The 14,131-nt window shown below is 47.6% G+C and overlaps 1 protein-coding gene across 4 annotated transcripts in view; it reads right to left on the bottom strand.

The window, feature by feature from the left end:
- The window catches only part of WDR33 (WD repeat domain 33), a 136,513-nt gene extending 124,941 nt beyond the window's left edge, over positions 1 to 11,572 (bottom strand). For 2 of the 4 annotated variants that reach the window (XM_029061590.2, XM_029061609.2), the window contains exons 1-2: positions 11,490 to 11,572; positions 1,789 to 1,853 (exon numbers count right to left, since the gene is read on the bottom strand). The gene's annotated coding sequence lies outside the window, so the exon portion shown is untranslated. Of the gene's footprint in view, positions 1 to 1,788; positions 1,854 to 10,909; positions 10,997 to 11,489 lie in introns of those variants that run through there. The other 2 variants (XM_029061595.2, XM_029061601.2) reach the window with 2 other exon arrangements.
- Positions 11,573 to 14,131: the final 2,559 nt, after the last annotated feature.

The following is a 14,131-nucleotide window of genomic DNA, read 5'->3' as shown; positions in this document are numbered from 1 at the left end:
GACATATTTATTGTAACCATTTCTGTACTTGGAATCTGTCCCATCTGATGTGAGTCAAGTAATGTTTCCCAAATATAAAACTAATTCCCAAGCTTGCTCTTTAGAGTGTCTGCCATATGCTTGGAGAAGAGCCCACTTTTCCCTACAACTGGAATGGTGCTACCCTGAATTTATTCTACCCATTTTCCTGCACGGAAACTCTCTTTCGGAATCTCTAAAGAGACCAGGGAAGATATTACACTGATCCACTGCTACACAAGAGCAAATGTCCAAAATATCTGTATTATGTACTTTTTATTCTCGCTGATATTATTAAGCATTACTAAGTTTCTCGCTAATGAGAGTAGGGCTACCTTTCAAGTGACACAAAAATGAAATACGCAGAATTGAAGTATCTGAGACATGATCTGAGAGATTAGGAGGCTGTTACCAATAAAAAGCCTGGACTACAATATAAAATTCGTTTCTCTTTTATCTCCACAAATGCAACTCTTAATGCTAAGGATGTGTTGCCTATAACTTTCTGAATTAGGCAAATGAATGAAGGTACTCCCAGTAGCGCTGATTCTAAAATGGGAGAAAATTGGGTAGGGGGTTTGCAACGATAAGCACGGATAACTGAGAAGCAGTGTAGCTCAGTGCAAAGAGCACAGGCTTGGGAGTCAGAGGTCGGGGGTTGTCAGCTGTGTGACTTTGAGCAAGTCACTTACCTTCTCTGTGCCTCAGTTATCTCATCTGAAAAATGGGGATTAAAGCTGGGAGCTCCACGTGGGACAGCCTGATCATCTTGTATCTACCCCAGCGCTTAGAACACATAGTAAGCACCTAACAAATACCATCATCATTATTATTATTATTAATTATCAATGTCAGTTTCCAATAACTTGCGAGACCACGTCAACACAGCACTAATTCCACTGATCCATTACGAAAGAACAAAAACATCCTCCAACTTTCTTGCCATCAAGGGTCGAGTTTTGAATCAGCATGGCCTAGTGGAAAGAGCACGGGTCTGGTAGTCAGAGGAACTGGGTTCTAATCCCCCTCTGCCTGCTTGTGAATTTAAGCAAAGCCACTTGATTTCTTTGTGCCTCAGTTTCTTCAGACATAAAATGGGGATTATAAATACTTGCTCTCCCTCCTACTGAGATTACGAGCCCAATGAGGGACAAAGTCTGACCTGATTATTTTATAACTACACTAGCACTCAGTAAAGTGCTTGGCCCATATTAAGTGTTTAATAAATATCACAATTACTAAGTCATTACTTATTACGTTAATACTTTTATGCAGGGACTCTAACATTTAAAATGGTGAGGAGGGAAGAGTTTAAGGCAACGGTGGTAGAAATTGTACCGGTATTCAGACTCATCGTCTCCTTGGAATTTGTTTACAAAATAAGTGTCTAATAAATATCACAATTACTAAGTCAGAACATTTTACGTTAATATTTTTATGCAGGAACTCTAACATTTAAAATAGTGAGGAGGGAAGAGTTTAAGGCAACGGTGGTAGAAAGTGTATTCGGTATTCAGATTCATCGTCTCCTTGGGATTTGTTTACAAAAACATTAAACCATAGGCCAGATAGCTTAAAGATATTAACTACTTTGGCTTTCTGCCATAAAACGTTGCTAGAGAAACTTTTAGACTATGTTCCTTCAGTTGAAAAGCTTTTGCACCAAAGAAATTTTACATCACTTTCTAGATAGGGAAGTAAGGCTGTAGGATAAGGTTAAAGAAAAGGAGGATAAGATTAAAGAAAACATGAAAGCAAATTGGACCTTACCCAATGATATGTTTTGATTGAAGATTCATAAAGTTTAGTATGCCACACTCAGAATGAGGCGCTTCCTATGTAAAACAAAAAATAAAGATTTTGAAAATATTTATAATGGGAAGTCCTACCCCAACTTGCCTCCTAAAAACTTGACTTCTACTTTAAGTTGGAAAAATAAAAAACCTAATCTAATAAGAGAAGCAGTGTAGCCTAAACAGACAGAGCACGGCCCTGGAAGTCAGAGGACCTGGGTTTTAATCCTGGCTTTGCCACCTGTCTGCTGTGTGACCTTGGGCAAAGCACTTCACTTCTCTGGGCTACCCCCACTTACTTGGACAGTGAGCCCCACAACGGGAAGAGACTACGTTCAACCCCAGTATCTGACACAGAGTGTGGCCCACAGTTAAGTACTTAATACTATTATTATTTTAAGCGTTCACTTACATCCTAATATCACTTTTTAAAACTGCAAAATGTGCAAATTTCCTACACAGTGGAGATCTCCCCCTGGAACATCAGGTTTCAGTACCAAAGAACCTAACACTTTTATGCAATGCTTAACGGTACTTATCCCGAAGTCTACTAAAAACAGAATGACGACACGTCAGTAGCAAGATCTCTATAGGTGGTTGTCCTTCGCATCTGAAGGCAGCACTGATGGTGAAATTCCCTAGAGCGCACGTGTGGCTGAAAAGGCAGGTAGAAGGCACCCATCCCACAGTCAGCTGCAGCTGCCCTAGAATCGCTTTTCCATCAGCGGGGGCGGAGGGTCTGGGCTGAGCCATTCGCATTCTCTTGCCCAGTCCCCAGGAAGCTAGCGGCACGTGCTTCCGCACGGTCGGTTAAGCTACGGAAGCGATCCGTGGCCGTACAACGGTGTATTCCTGTCCGTCTTTTAAGCGGCACAGCCTGCTACGTCCCCATCTGGTTTATGCATCGTCGCTGAGTGAGACACTCGCATCCAATGCGCCAACTGGTGGGATCTTCCTTGGAGGCAAGCTCTATCGACTGGAAGATGATGGGCCTTCCCCGCTCCATTAAGCCTTCTTTTCCCCTACTCCCTCTCCCTGTGTCACTTATGCTTTTGGATCTGTACCTTTTACACATCTGATATTCACCCCATCCTCGGCTCCGCAGTGTTTATATTCGCAAGCACAATTTATACTAATGTCTCTCTCCCCCTATAGACTGTAAGCTCCTTGTGGGCAGGGAATGTGACCACCTCTCTCCCAAATGCTTGGTACAATGTTTCGCATACAGTTAAGCACTCAATAAATAAGTACCATTTTATTGATTGATGATGGGAGTCTCTGTCTCCCATTGCAAAAACCAAACAAACCATGACCTAGCCATGAAGACTTTGACACCCAAGATGTCAGCACTCTGCCGACGGTAGTAGCTTACAGAATTCTTTATCGAGCGCCCACTTGGTTTGGGGGACTGTACTAGCTGCTTAAGAATCCAAGAGTCTAACTGCCAAAAATATCAGGTTTGGACAAGAGTGTTTTTGAAACCATATACAGTCAGTCCATATACAGGGAAGAGTGTTTCCTCAAGAGTTCTGACAAACATGAATTGAAAAAACATACTTTAGAAGAACCTGTTACAGATTTCAAAGAGGGTGTGTGGATATGTTAAGCACGTGTATGTGAGAGACAGAGAGAGAGAGAGAGAGAGAGAGTATGTGGGTGTGAAATAAGATGGCTGTGCTATGGCTAAAACGGGGCAAAAGATTAAGAAGAAAACTGTAAAGAAACCCACTGATATAAGCGTATATGCTGGCTGTGAAATACTCCTGGTTACACACCCACAGGAGGAGTTGGGATAACGGGATGCCCTTCGTAACACTCCTTGACATTTTGGTATACTCGTACAAAGGAGTAGGCGATATCTGAAAGTCAGCACAAACTACCAGTCGGTTCCAGAGGGAAGAGAAGGAATAGAAGAGAGACGATGAACATGCGGTGGGTACGCATTCCGAACGCTCACAGACAAGAATGGCACAGAAAGTGTACAGTCAGACTGAGCTCTCGGGAACCACTCCATCATCTGATGCCCCTCTCACGGTGGATTCCGAGATCCAGATCATCGCCTTGCTCTTAGCCTGGCAAGCTCAGAGAGAAAGACAGAGGGTGTGTGCGTGTGCCGGGGAGTGTTAAGGACGTATAGGCTAGGAGAAAAAGTATAAATCGATAAATTGGGATTTGCTTGGAGAAACACGGGTATGTTCCTGACTCCACTGGTCTAGGGTAACTGATTCTGGTACATTTCTTGAGAGCCATAAACTGCAAATCCCAAAACGGGGAAATCATGACATCTACTTTCCTCTGCATTTAAGCAAGTGCACATGTTATTTCTCTCCAAGACTCCAGAATTAGAGGCAAGAAAACCAGTGAGCCAACTTGTCCATTTCTACAGGAAGTCTATTTCGGGTCAAAATGCACTAATGCATCATGCCACTGCAAATTCATTTTTCACGTATCTCACCTGATGATCTTGTAACTATCCCGGCACTTAGTAGGGTGTTTGGCCCACGGTAAGGATTAACAAAAGCCATCACTATTATGCCTCAGCACAAATTCATGCCTACTGCAGAACTTACACAAAAATATGAAAAGTACCTGAAGATAAGGAGATAGATGTATTCCGACAAAAATGGGACTATTAAAAGTGGGGGAAGACAATACGATTGTGAACCGGGTAGGGCATAATTTATGTCGAGCGTGGCCTAGGGATAGAGCGTGGGCTTGGGAGTCAGAAGGACCTAGGTTCTAATCCCGACTCCACCGCTTGGCTGCTGTGACACCTTGGGCACGACACAACTTCTCTGTGCCGCAATTCCCTCATCTGTAAGGAGATCAAGACCGGGAGCCCTATGTGGGACGGGGGCTGTGTCCAACCCGAATACCTTGTATCTAATCCAGCGCTTAGAACAGTGCCTGGCATATAGTAAACGCTTAACAAATACCATTATATACCAATATTATTACTACTGTACAAAAAGGTAGCTCTCTACATTTTTAGCTTTCCACTCAAACTGCAGACAATGTTCAAACAGCAATATTTAAAGCAAAATTATGTATTTGCTAAACGGATTACTCTATATAAATAACATGATCCATAATCCTCCTTAATGGATTACTTTTAAGTAAAAAGGCAAGCTACTAAAGCAGAGAAGAATCATTATTCACGCTCCCCAAAGGTTTTGGTATAAAGCAATTTGAGAAATGGTATTAGCTCCGAAAATTACAGCATGCGCTGAGTTTCCTTTTCTGACTGAAAACTCTTGAAGCAATGGCCGGATACTTTTTCTCGGAGAATTTTTTCCGCCAGAAGCCACATATAAAAAAAAGTGAGACAGTAGCTGAATTCATGCCCGCTTAATGTCTTTGGGGTGGAGGACATGACTATTTTCAACAGGTTTAAGGCAAGTAACGCTGGAAATCGAGGAAGGAGGACTTTTTAAAAAGCGCGAAGAAGGTAAGAATTAGGATCGAAGGCAAATACTCAATAATGGGCTTTTCTTGCATCTGGGGCTGTTCGAACACCAGGACCCTACCTCGATCAGGCGTGTTTATTGAGCGCTTACTGTGTGCAGAGCACTCGACTAAGCGCTCGGAAAGTACAATTCAGCCACCAACAGAGACGATCCCTGCTCAGGTCAGCTGGGGGGCAAGCTGGAATTCCTTCCCGGTAGCCCAACTGCCGCCTGCGGCCCCTCAGGTCGCCCACGGGTCCCCCAAACCCTCAGCCCCTGCACCTTTTCCGGCCTGACCTCAGCATGGCCTAGTGGCAGGAGTCTGGGAGTCGGGAGGACCTGGGTTCTAATCCCGCCTCCGCCACCTGTCTGCTGGGTGACCTCGGGCGAGCCACTTCACTAACCTGGACATCGAAGACTTTGAGCCCCACGTGGGGCGACCTGACTACCCTGTACCTGGTGAGAAGTGGCGGGGCTTAGTGGAAAGAGCCCAGGTTTGGGAGTCAGAGGTCGTGGGTTCTAAGCCCGGCCCAGCCGTTTGTCAGGCGCATGACCTCGGGCAAGTCACTTCACTTCTCTGGCCTCGGTTACCTCATCTGGAAAATGGGGATTAGGGCTGTGAGCCCCACCTGAGACAAACTGATTACCTCAAATCTCCCCCAGCACTTAGTGCTTGGCTCACAGTGAGTGCTTAACAAATACCATCATTATCATTACCTCCCCCAGTGCTTAGAACAGGGCTTGGCACACGGTCAGCGCTGCCTTTTAGGAGGAATGTAGCTTAGTGGAAAAGAGCCCGGGCTTGGGAGTGAGAGGTCATGGGTTCCAATCCTGGCTCCGCCACTTATCTGCTGCATGACCTTGAGCAAGTCACTTCACTTCTCTGTCCCTCAGTGACCTCATCTGTAAAATAGGGATTAAGACTGTGAGCCTCACGGGGGTCAACCTGATGACCTTCTATCTCCCCCACTGCTTAGAACGGTGCTTGGACCGTCGTAAGCGCTTAATACCATCATTATTATTATTATTTTAGACTGTGAGCCCATTGTTGGGCAGGGATTGTCTCTCTCTCGACCAATAGTACATTCCAAGAGCTTAGTAGAGTGCTCTGCACACAGTAAATGCTAAATAAATACCACTGAATGAAAAAATACCCTCATTATTATTATTTTAGACTGAGTCCTTCGTTGGGCAGGGATTGTCTCTATCTGTTGTCAAACTCCACATTCTCAAGGGCTTAGCAGAATGCTCTGCACACATTAAGCGCTCCAGAAATACGACTGAATGAATGAATAAATACTATCCTCATTATTATTATTATTTTAGACTGTGAGCCCATTGTTGGGCAGGGATTGCCTTTTTCTGTTGCTGAACTGTACGTTCCCAAGCGCCCATCGTTGGGCAAGGATTGTCTCTATCTGTTGCCAAATGGTACATTCCAATGCTTAGTAGAGTGCTCTGAACACAGTAAGCGCTCAATAAATACGATGGAATGAACAAATACCATCATTATTATTATCTTAGACTGTGAGCCTGTCGTAGGGCAGGGATCATCTCTCTCTCTCTCTCTCTGTTGCCCAATTGTACATTCCCAAGGGCCCGTTGTTGGGCTGGGATCGTCTCCGCTGCCGAACTGTACGTTCCCAAGCGCTTAGTAAAGTGCTCTGCACCCAGTAAGCGCTCAATAAAGACGATTAAATGAAGGAATGAAGAAATACCATTATTATTATTTTAGACCGTCAGCCCGTTGTTGGGCAGGGATCGCCTCTCTCTGTTGCCGAACTGTACGTTCCCAAGCGCCCATTGTTGGACAGGGATTGTCTGTTGCCAAATTGTACGTTCCCAAGCGCTTAGCAGAGTGCTCTGCACATAGTAAGCACTCAATAAAGAGGACTGAATGAACAAACACCATCATTATTATTTTAGATCGTGAGCCCGTTGTTGGGCAGGGATCGTCTCTGTTGCTGAACTGTACGTTCCCAAGCTCTTAGGACAGTGCTCTGCACACAGTAAGCGCTCAATAAATAATAATGTTGGTATCTGTTAAGCGCTTACTGTGTGCAGAGCACTGCTCTAAGCGCTGGGGTAGATACAGGGTAATCAGGTTGTCCCATGTGAGGCTCACAGTCTTAGTTCCCATTTTCCAGATGAGGTCACTGAGGCAGAGAAGTGAAGTGACTTGCCCACAGTCACAAAGCTGACAGATGGCAGAGCTGGGATTAGAACCCATGACCCCCGACTCCTAAACCCGTGTTCTTTCCACTGAGCCAAGCTGCTTTTCTACATCAGGTAACTGAGGTCCAGAGAAGTTAAGTGACTTGCCCACGGTCACACAGCTGACAAGTGGCAGAGCCGGGATTCAAACCCACAACCTCTGACTCCCAAGCCCGGGCTCTTTCTACTGAGCCACGCTGCTTCCAAATGCACAGATACCATCATCATTATTATTTTAGACCGTGAGCCCATTGTCGGGCAGGGATCGTCTCTGTTGCCGAATGGTACGTTCCCATGCGCTTAGTCCAGTGCTCTGCACACGGTAAGCGCTCAAAAAATACGATTAGATGAATGAAGGAACAAATGCCATTATTATTTTAGACTGTGACCCCGCTGTCGGGCAGGGATCGTCTCTGTTGCCGAACTGTACGTTCCCAAGTGCATAGTACAGTGCTCTGTATCCAGTAAGTGCTCAATAAATACGATTAAATGAATGAATGGAGAAATACCATCATCGTTATTATTATTTTGGACCATGAGCCCGTTGTTGGGCTGGGATCGTCTCTCTCTGTTTCCCAACTGTACATTGCCAAGCGCCCGTTGTTGGGCAGGGATTGTCTCTGTTGCCGAATTATACATTCCCAAGCGCTTAGTACAGTGCTCTGCACACAGTAAGCGCTCAATAAATACGATTAGATGAATGAACAAATACCATCATCATTATTATTTTAGACCATGAGCCCGCTGTTGGGCCGGGATCGCCTCTGATACCGAATTGTACGTTTCCAAGAGCCCGTTGTTGGGCAGGGATCATCTCCTTATTGCCGAATTGTATGTTCCCTAGCGCCTAGTAGAGTGCTCTGCACATAGTAAGCGCTTAATAAAGAGGATTGAATGAATGAACAAATACACAGATACTATCATTATTATTATTATTATTTTAGACTGAGAGCCCGTTGTTGGGCAGGGATCGTCTCTGTTGCCCAACTGCATGTTCTCAAGCACTTAGCAGAGTGCTCCGCACATGGTAAGCCCTCAATAAATACTATTAAATGAACAAATACCATCATTATTATTATTTTAGACTGCGAGCCCGCTGTCGGGCAGGGATCGTCTCTCCTTGTTGCCCAACTGTACGCTCCCAAGCGCTTAGCCTAGAGCTCTGCACCCAGTAAGCGCTCAATGAAGACAAGTGAATGAATGAACAAATACCATTATCATTATTATTATTTTAGACAGTGAGCCCATTGTCGGGCAGGGATCGTCTCTCTCTGTTCTCCAATTGTGCGTTCCCAAGGGCCCGTTGTCGGGCAGGGATCGTCTCTCCCTGTTGCAGAGCTATAAGTTCCCAAGTGCTTAGCCGAGTGCTCTGCACATAGTAAGCCCTCAATAAATATGATTAAATGAATGAACGAATACCACCATAGAGAGGCAGCGTGGCTCAGTGGAAAGAGCCCGGGCTTGGGAATCAGAGGTCCTGGGTTCGAATCCCGGCTCTGCCACCTGTCAGCTGTGTGACTGTGGGTAAGTCACTTAACTTCTCTGTGCATCAGTTACCTCATCTGCTTAACTGTGAGCCTCAAGGGGGACAACCTAATTACCCTGTATCTCCCCCAGAGCTTAGAACAGTGCTCTGCACATAGTAAGCGCTTAACAAATACCAACGTCATCATCATCATTATTATTTTAGACTGTAGGCCTGTTATCGGGCCGGGATCGTGTCTCTCCGTTGCCCAACGGTATGTTCCCAAGCGCTTAGCCGAGTGCTCTGCACATAGCAGGCCCTCAATAAATGCGATTAAATGAACGAACAAATACCACTAGTATTATTTTAGACCGTGAGCCCGTTGTCGGGCCGGGATCGTCTCTGCCTGTTGCCGAACTGTAAGTTCCCAAACTCTTGGCCGAGTGCTCGCCACATAGTAGGCCCTCAATAAATAAGATTAAATGAATGAACAAATACCATCATTAGTATTATTATTATTATCTTAGACTGTAGGCCCGTTGTCGGGCCGGGATCGTCTCTCCCCGTTGCCGAACTGTAGCTTCCCAAGCGCTTAGCCGAGTGCTCTGCACAGAGTAGGCCCTCAATAATGACGATTAAATGAAGAAATACCATTATTATTATTATTTTAGACAGTGAGCCCGCTGTCGGGCAGGCATCGTCTCTCCCTGTTGCCCAACTGTGGGTTCCCAAGCGCTTAGCCGAATGCTCTGCACAGAGTAGGCCCTTAATAATGACGATTAAATGAATGAACAAAAACCATTATTATTATTTTAGACTGTGGGCCCGTTGTCGGGCTGGGATCGTCTCTCCCTGTTGCCCAAATGTAGGTTCCCAAGCGTTTAGCCGAGTGCTCTGCACAGATTAAGCCCTCAATAAATATGATTAAATGAATGAATAAACAAATACCACCATTATTATTTTAGACTATGAGCCGGTTGTCAGGCCGGGATCGTCTCTACCTGTTGCCCAACTGTAGGTTCCCAAGCGCTTAGCCGAGCGCTGTGCACAGAGTAGGCCCTCAATAAGGACGATTAAATTAATAAATACCCTAATTATGATAGCAATGAAGCAGTGTGGCCCAGGCTTGGGAGTCACTGGTTGTGGGTTCGAATCCCCGCCCTGCCCCTTGTCAGCTGTGTGACTGTGGGCAAGTCACTTCACTTTTCTGGGCCTCAGTTCCTTCATCTGTAAAATGGGGATTAACTGTGAGCCTCTCGTGGTACAACCTGATGACCCTGGATCTCCATCAGCGCTTAGAACAGTGCTCTGCACATAGTGAGCGCTTAACAAATACCAGCATAATTTAGTATAGTAATCCCTCACTAAATACGATTAAATGAACGAACAAATACCAACATTATTATTATTTTAGACTGTGGGCCCGTGGTCAGGCCGGGATCGTCTCTCCCTGTTGCCCAATTGTAGGTTGGCGAGCGCTTAGCCGAATGCTCTGCACAGCGCAGGCCCTCAATACGGTCGATTAAATGAATCAATACCCTAATTATGATTATTCTTTTAAACCGTGAGCCCGTGGTCGGGCCGGGATCGTCTGTCCCTGTGGCCCAACTGTAGGTTGGCGAGGGCTGAGCCGAGCGCTGTGCAGAGTAGGCCCTCAATAAAGACGATTAAATGGATCGATACCCTAATTATGATTAATAGTTTAGACCGTGAGCCCGTGGTCGGGCCGGCATCGACTGTCCCTGTTGCTCAACTGTAGGTTGGCGAGGGCTGAGCCGAGCGCTGTGCACAGAGTAGGCCCTCAATAAAGTCGATTAAATGAATCAACACCCTAATTATGATTATTCTTTTAAACCGTGAGCCCGTGGTCGGGCCGGGATCGTCTGTCCCTGTCGCCCAACTGTAGGGTGGCGAGCGCTGAGGCGAGCGCTGCGCAGAGCGTAGGCCCTCAGTAAAGTCGATGAAATGAATACCTAATTACGATTATTCTTTTAAACCGTGAGCCCGTGGTGGGGCCGGCATCGACTGTCCCTGTCGCTCAACTGTAGGTTGGCGAGCGCCGTGCAGAGAGTAGGCGCTGACTGGAGAGGAGGGGGCGGAGGAGGGGGGCGGGGGCGGGGGCGGCCGGTCCCCGCGCCTCCCTCGCTCCCCGCCACCGTGTCCTGCTCCTCCCGGTCGTGGCGGTGCTGCTGCTGCTGCTGCTGCTGCCGCCGCCTTCTTCGGCCGTGAGGCGAGAAGCGGAGAGGAGAGGAGAGGAGAGGAGCAGAGCGGCCCGTCCTCCCGCCCCGCGCCACGGCCGGGCCGGGCCGGGCCGGGCCGGAAAATGGCGGAGGGGCCTCGGCGGCCGCACGCCGCCCTGCTCCCCCTCCGCCTGCGGAACCCACCCCGCCGCGGGGACGGACGGAGGAGTGGAAGGGAGCGGGAGCCGGACCCGCCGCCGCCGCCGCCGCCTCCGCCTTCTTCTTCTTCCTCCGTCTGCGTCCGCCCGGCCTCCCTCCCGTCCCCTTCAGTCCCTCCCTCGCTCGCTGCGGCCCCCGGCGGCCTCCGCCTTACCGGCCCCGGCTGGCCGCCATCTTCCCCTCCGACCCACCGAGCGCCAGCCACGGCGGCCCTGCGCGCCTACGTCATCACGTCCGCCGCCGCCGCCGCCGGGGGAGGGGCAGGGGCAGGGGGCGGGGCTCCCGTCGGGTCTGAGCATGCGCCGGAGCGGGGCCCTGGCCCTGGCCCTGGGGGGCGGGGGGAGGGGGAGGGAGGGCTCACTCGTTCCTTATTCATTCACTCATTCATTCCTAGTCATTCATCCATTAATATTCGTTCGTTCCTTCGTACTCATTCGATCATCCCTAGTCATTCATCCATCCGTTAAGATTTGTTCGTTCCTTCGTATTCATTCGTTCATTCCTAGTCATTCATTCATCCATTAAGATTTGTTCATTCCTTTGTATATATTCGATCATTCCTATTCATTCATTTACCATTAAGCTTTGTTCATTCCTTCGCATTCGTTCGTTCATTCCTAGTCATTCATCCATCCATTAATACTTGTTCATTCCTTCATTGCTCACAGTCTCAATCGCCATATTTACAGATGAGGTAAGAGGTGCAGAGAAGTGAAGTGGCTTGCCCAAGGTCACACAGCAGACAAGTGGCAGAGTCGGGATTAGGACCCACGACCTCTGACTCCCAAGCCTGGGCTCTTGCCACTTGCTCTTGCCATTAGGCCATGCAGCGGCATGGGAAGCAGCGCGGCTCCGTGGAAAGAGCCCGGGCTAGGATTCAGAGGTCATGGCTTCGAATCCCGGCTCTGCCACTTGTCAGCTGTGTGACTGCGGGCAGGTCACTTCACTTCTCTGGGCCTCAGTTGCCTCATCTGGAAAATGGAGATGAAGACTGTGAGCCTCACGTGGGACAACCTGATTACCCTGTATCTACCTCAGCGCTTAGAACAGTGCTCTGCACTTAGTAAGCGCTTAACAAATACCAACATTATTATTATTATTATGCTGCTCTGCTTACTGTGTGCAGAGCACTCTACTAAGCACTTGGATAAGTAAAATACAACAATAAACAGTGGCATTCCCTGCCCACAATGAGCTCACGTTCTAGAGGAGGGGAGACAGACATCGATACCAATAAATAAAATTGCAGATGTTGTATATCTGTATTAATATACATGTTATATATTGTGTAGCATAATAATAATGGTATTTATTAAGTGCTTACTATGTGCAGAGCACTGTTCTAAGCCCTGGGGTAGATACAGGGGAATCAGATTGTGGGGCTCACCTTTTTTAATCCCCATTTTTACAGATGAGGTAACTGAGGTACAGAGAAGTTAGGTGAGTTGCCCAAGGTCACACAGCAGACAAGTGGCGGAGGCAGGATTAGAACCCACGACCTCTGACTCCCAAGCCCGGGCTCTTTCCGCTAAGCCACGCTGCTTCTCTGTATATCTGTAATAAAATTACAGATGAAACTACTACTGTATCTAAGTGCTGTGGGGCTGGGAGGGGAAGAAGAACGAAGGGAGCAAGTCAGGGCCGGCAATGCAGGGAAGGGAGCGGGAGATGAGGAAAAGTGGGGCTTAGTCCGGGAAGGCTTCTTGGAGGAGATGGGCCTTCGAGAAGGCTTTGAAGGGGTGGGGGAGAGTGATTGTCTAGAGGATTTGAGGAGGGAGGACGTCCCAGGCCAGAGGTAGGATGTGGGCCAGGGGTCTATGAGACACGCAAGATGGAGGCACAGTGAGAAGGTTAGCATTAGAGGACCAAAGTGTGTGGGCTGGGTTGGAGAAGGAGAGAAGCGAGGTGAGGTAGGAGAGGGCAAGGTGGTGGAGAGCTTTAAAAGCCAATGGGGAGGAGTTTTTGTTTGATACAGAGGTGGATGGACAACCACTGGAGATTTTCGGGGAGGGGGCGTGACATGTCCTGAACGTTTTTACAGAACGATGATCCAGGCAGCAGAGTGAAGTATGGTCTGGACTGGGGAGAGACAGGAGGTTGGGAGGACAGCGAGGAGGCGGATGCAGTAATCCAAGCGGGATGGGATGAGTGACTGTATTATCGGGGTAGCGGTTTGGATGGAGAAGAAAGGGTGGATTTTAGCAATGTCGTGAAGGTGGGACTGACGGGATTTGGCGACGGATTGAATACGTGGGTTGAACGAGAGAGGGGAGTCAAGGATAACGCCAAGGTTACGGGCTTGTGAGACGGGAAGGATGGTGGTGCCGTCTGCGGTGATGGGAGAGGGCAGGATTTGGGCGGGTAGGGAGAGGAGCTCTGTTTGGGGCATGTTCCGTGTGGGGTGACAGGAGGATATCCAGATAGAGATGTCTTGAAGGCAGGAGGAGATGCGTGTCGAAAACCAGAAGTCTAAAGCAAATATCCAGCATCCAGAACTCAAATTCAACTAATCACAATTTTACTCGTGGAGAAAACGAACATGAAATACTAGGGCTGGAATTTGGAATTAAGATCATTTTCAACGCAATAAACTGAACGAGCCCACTAGCTCTTTTCCAAGACTTAGTTAACCCAGTCCCACATTTGTGCATATAATTATTCACTTATTTTTCTGATCACTCTGTTAGTGAGTCTGGTTATGGTTGCCTCCCTCAGAGTGTAAACCCAGCTCCTTGTGGGCAGGGAGTACTAGTATTCGTTAAGCACTTACTATATATCAAGGACTGTACTAAACAA

Source organism: Ornithorhynchus anatinus, chromosome 1 (genome assembly GCF_004115215.2).
Source record: "Ornithorhynchus anatinus isolate Pmale09 chromosome 1, mOrnAna1.pri.v4, whole genome shotgun sequence".
Lineage (NCBI taxonomy): Eukaryota > Metazoa > Chordata > Mammalia > Monotremata > Ornithorhynchidae > Ornithorhynchus > Ornithorhynchus anatinus.
This window is presented reverse-complemented; position numbering and strand designations above follow the sequence as displayed.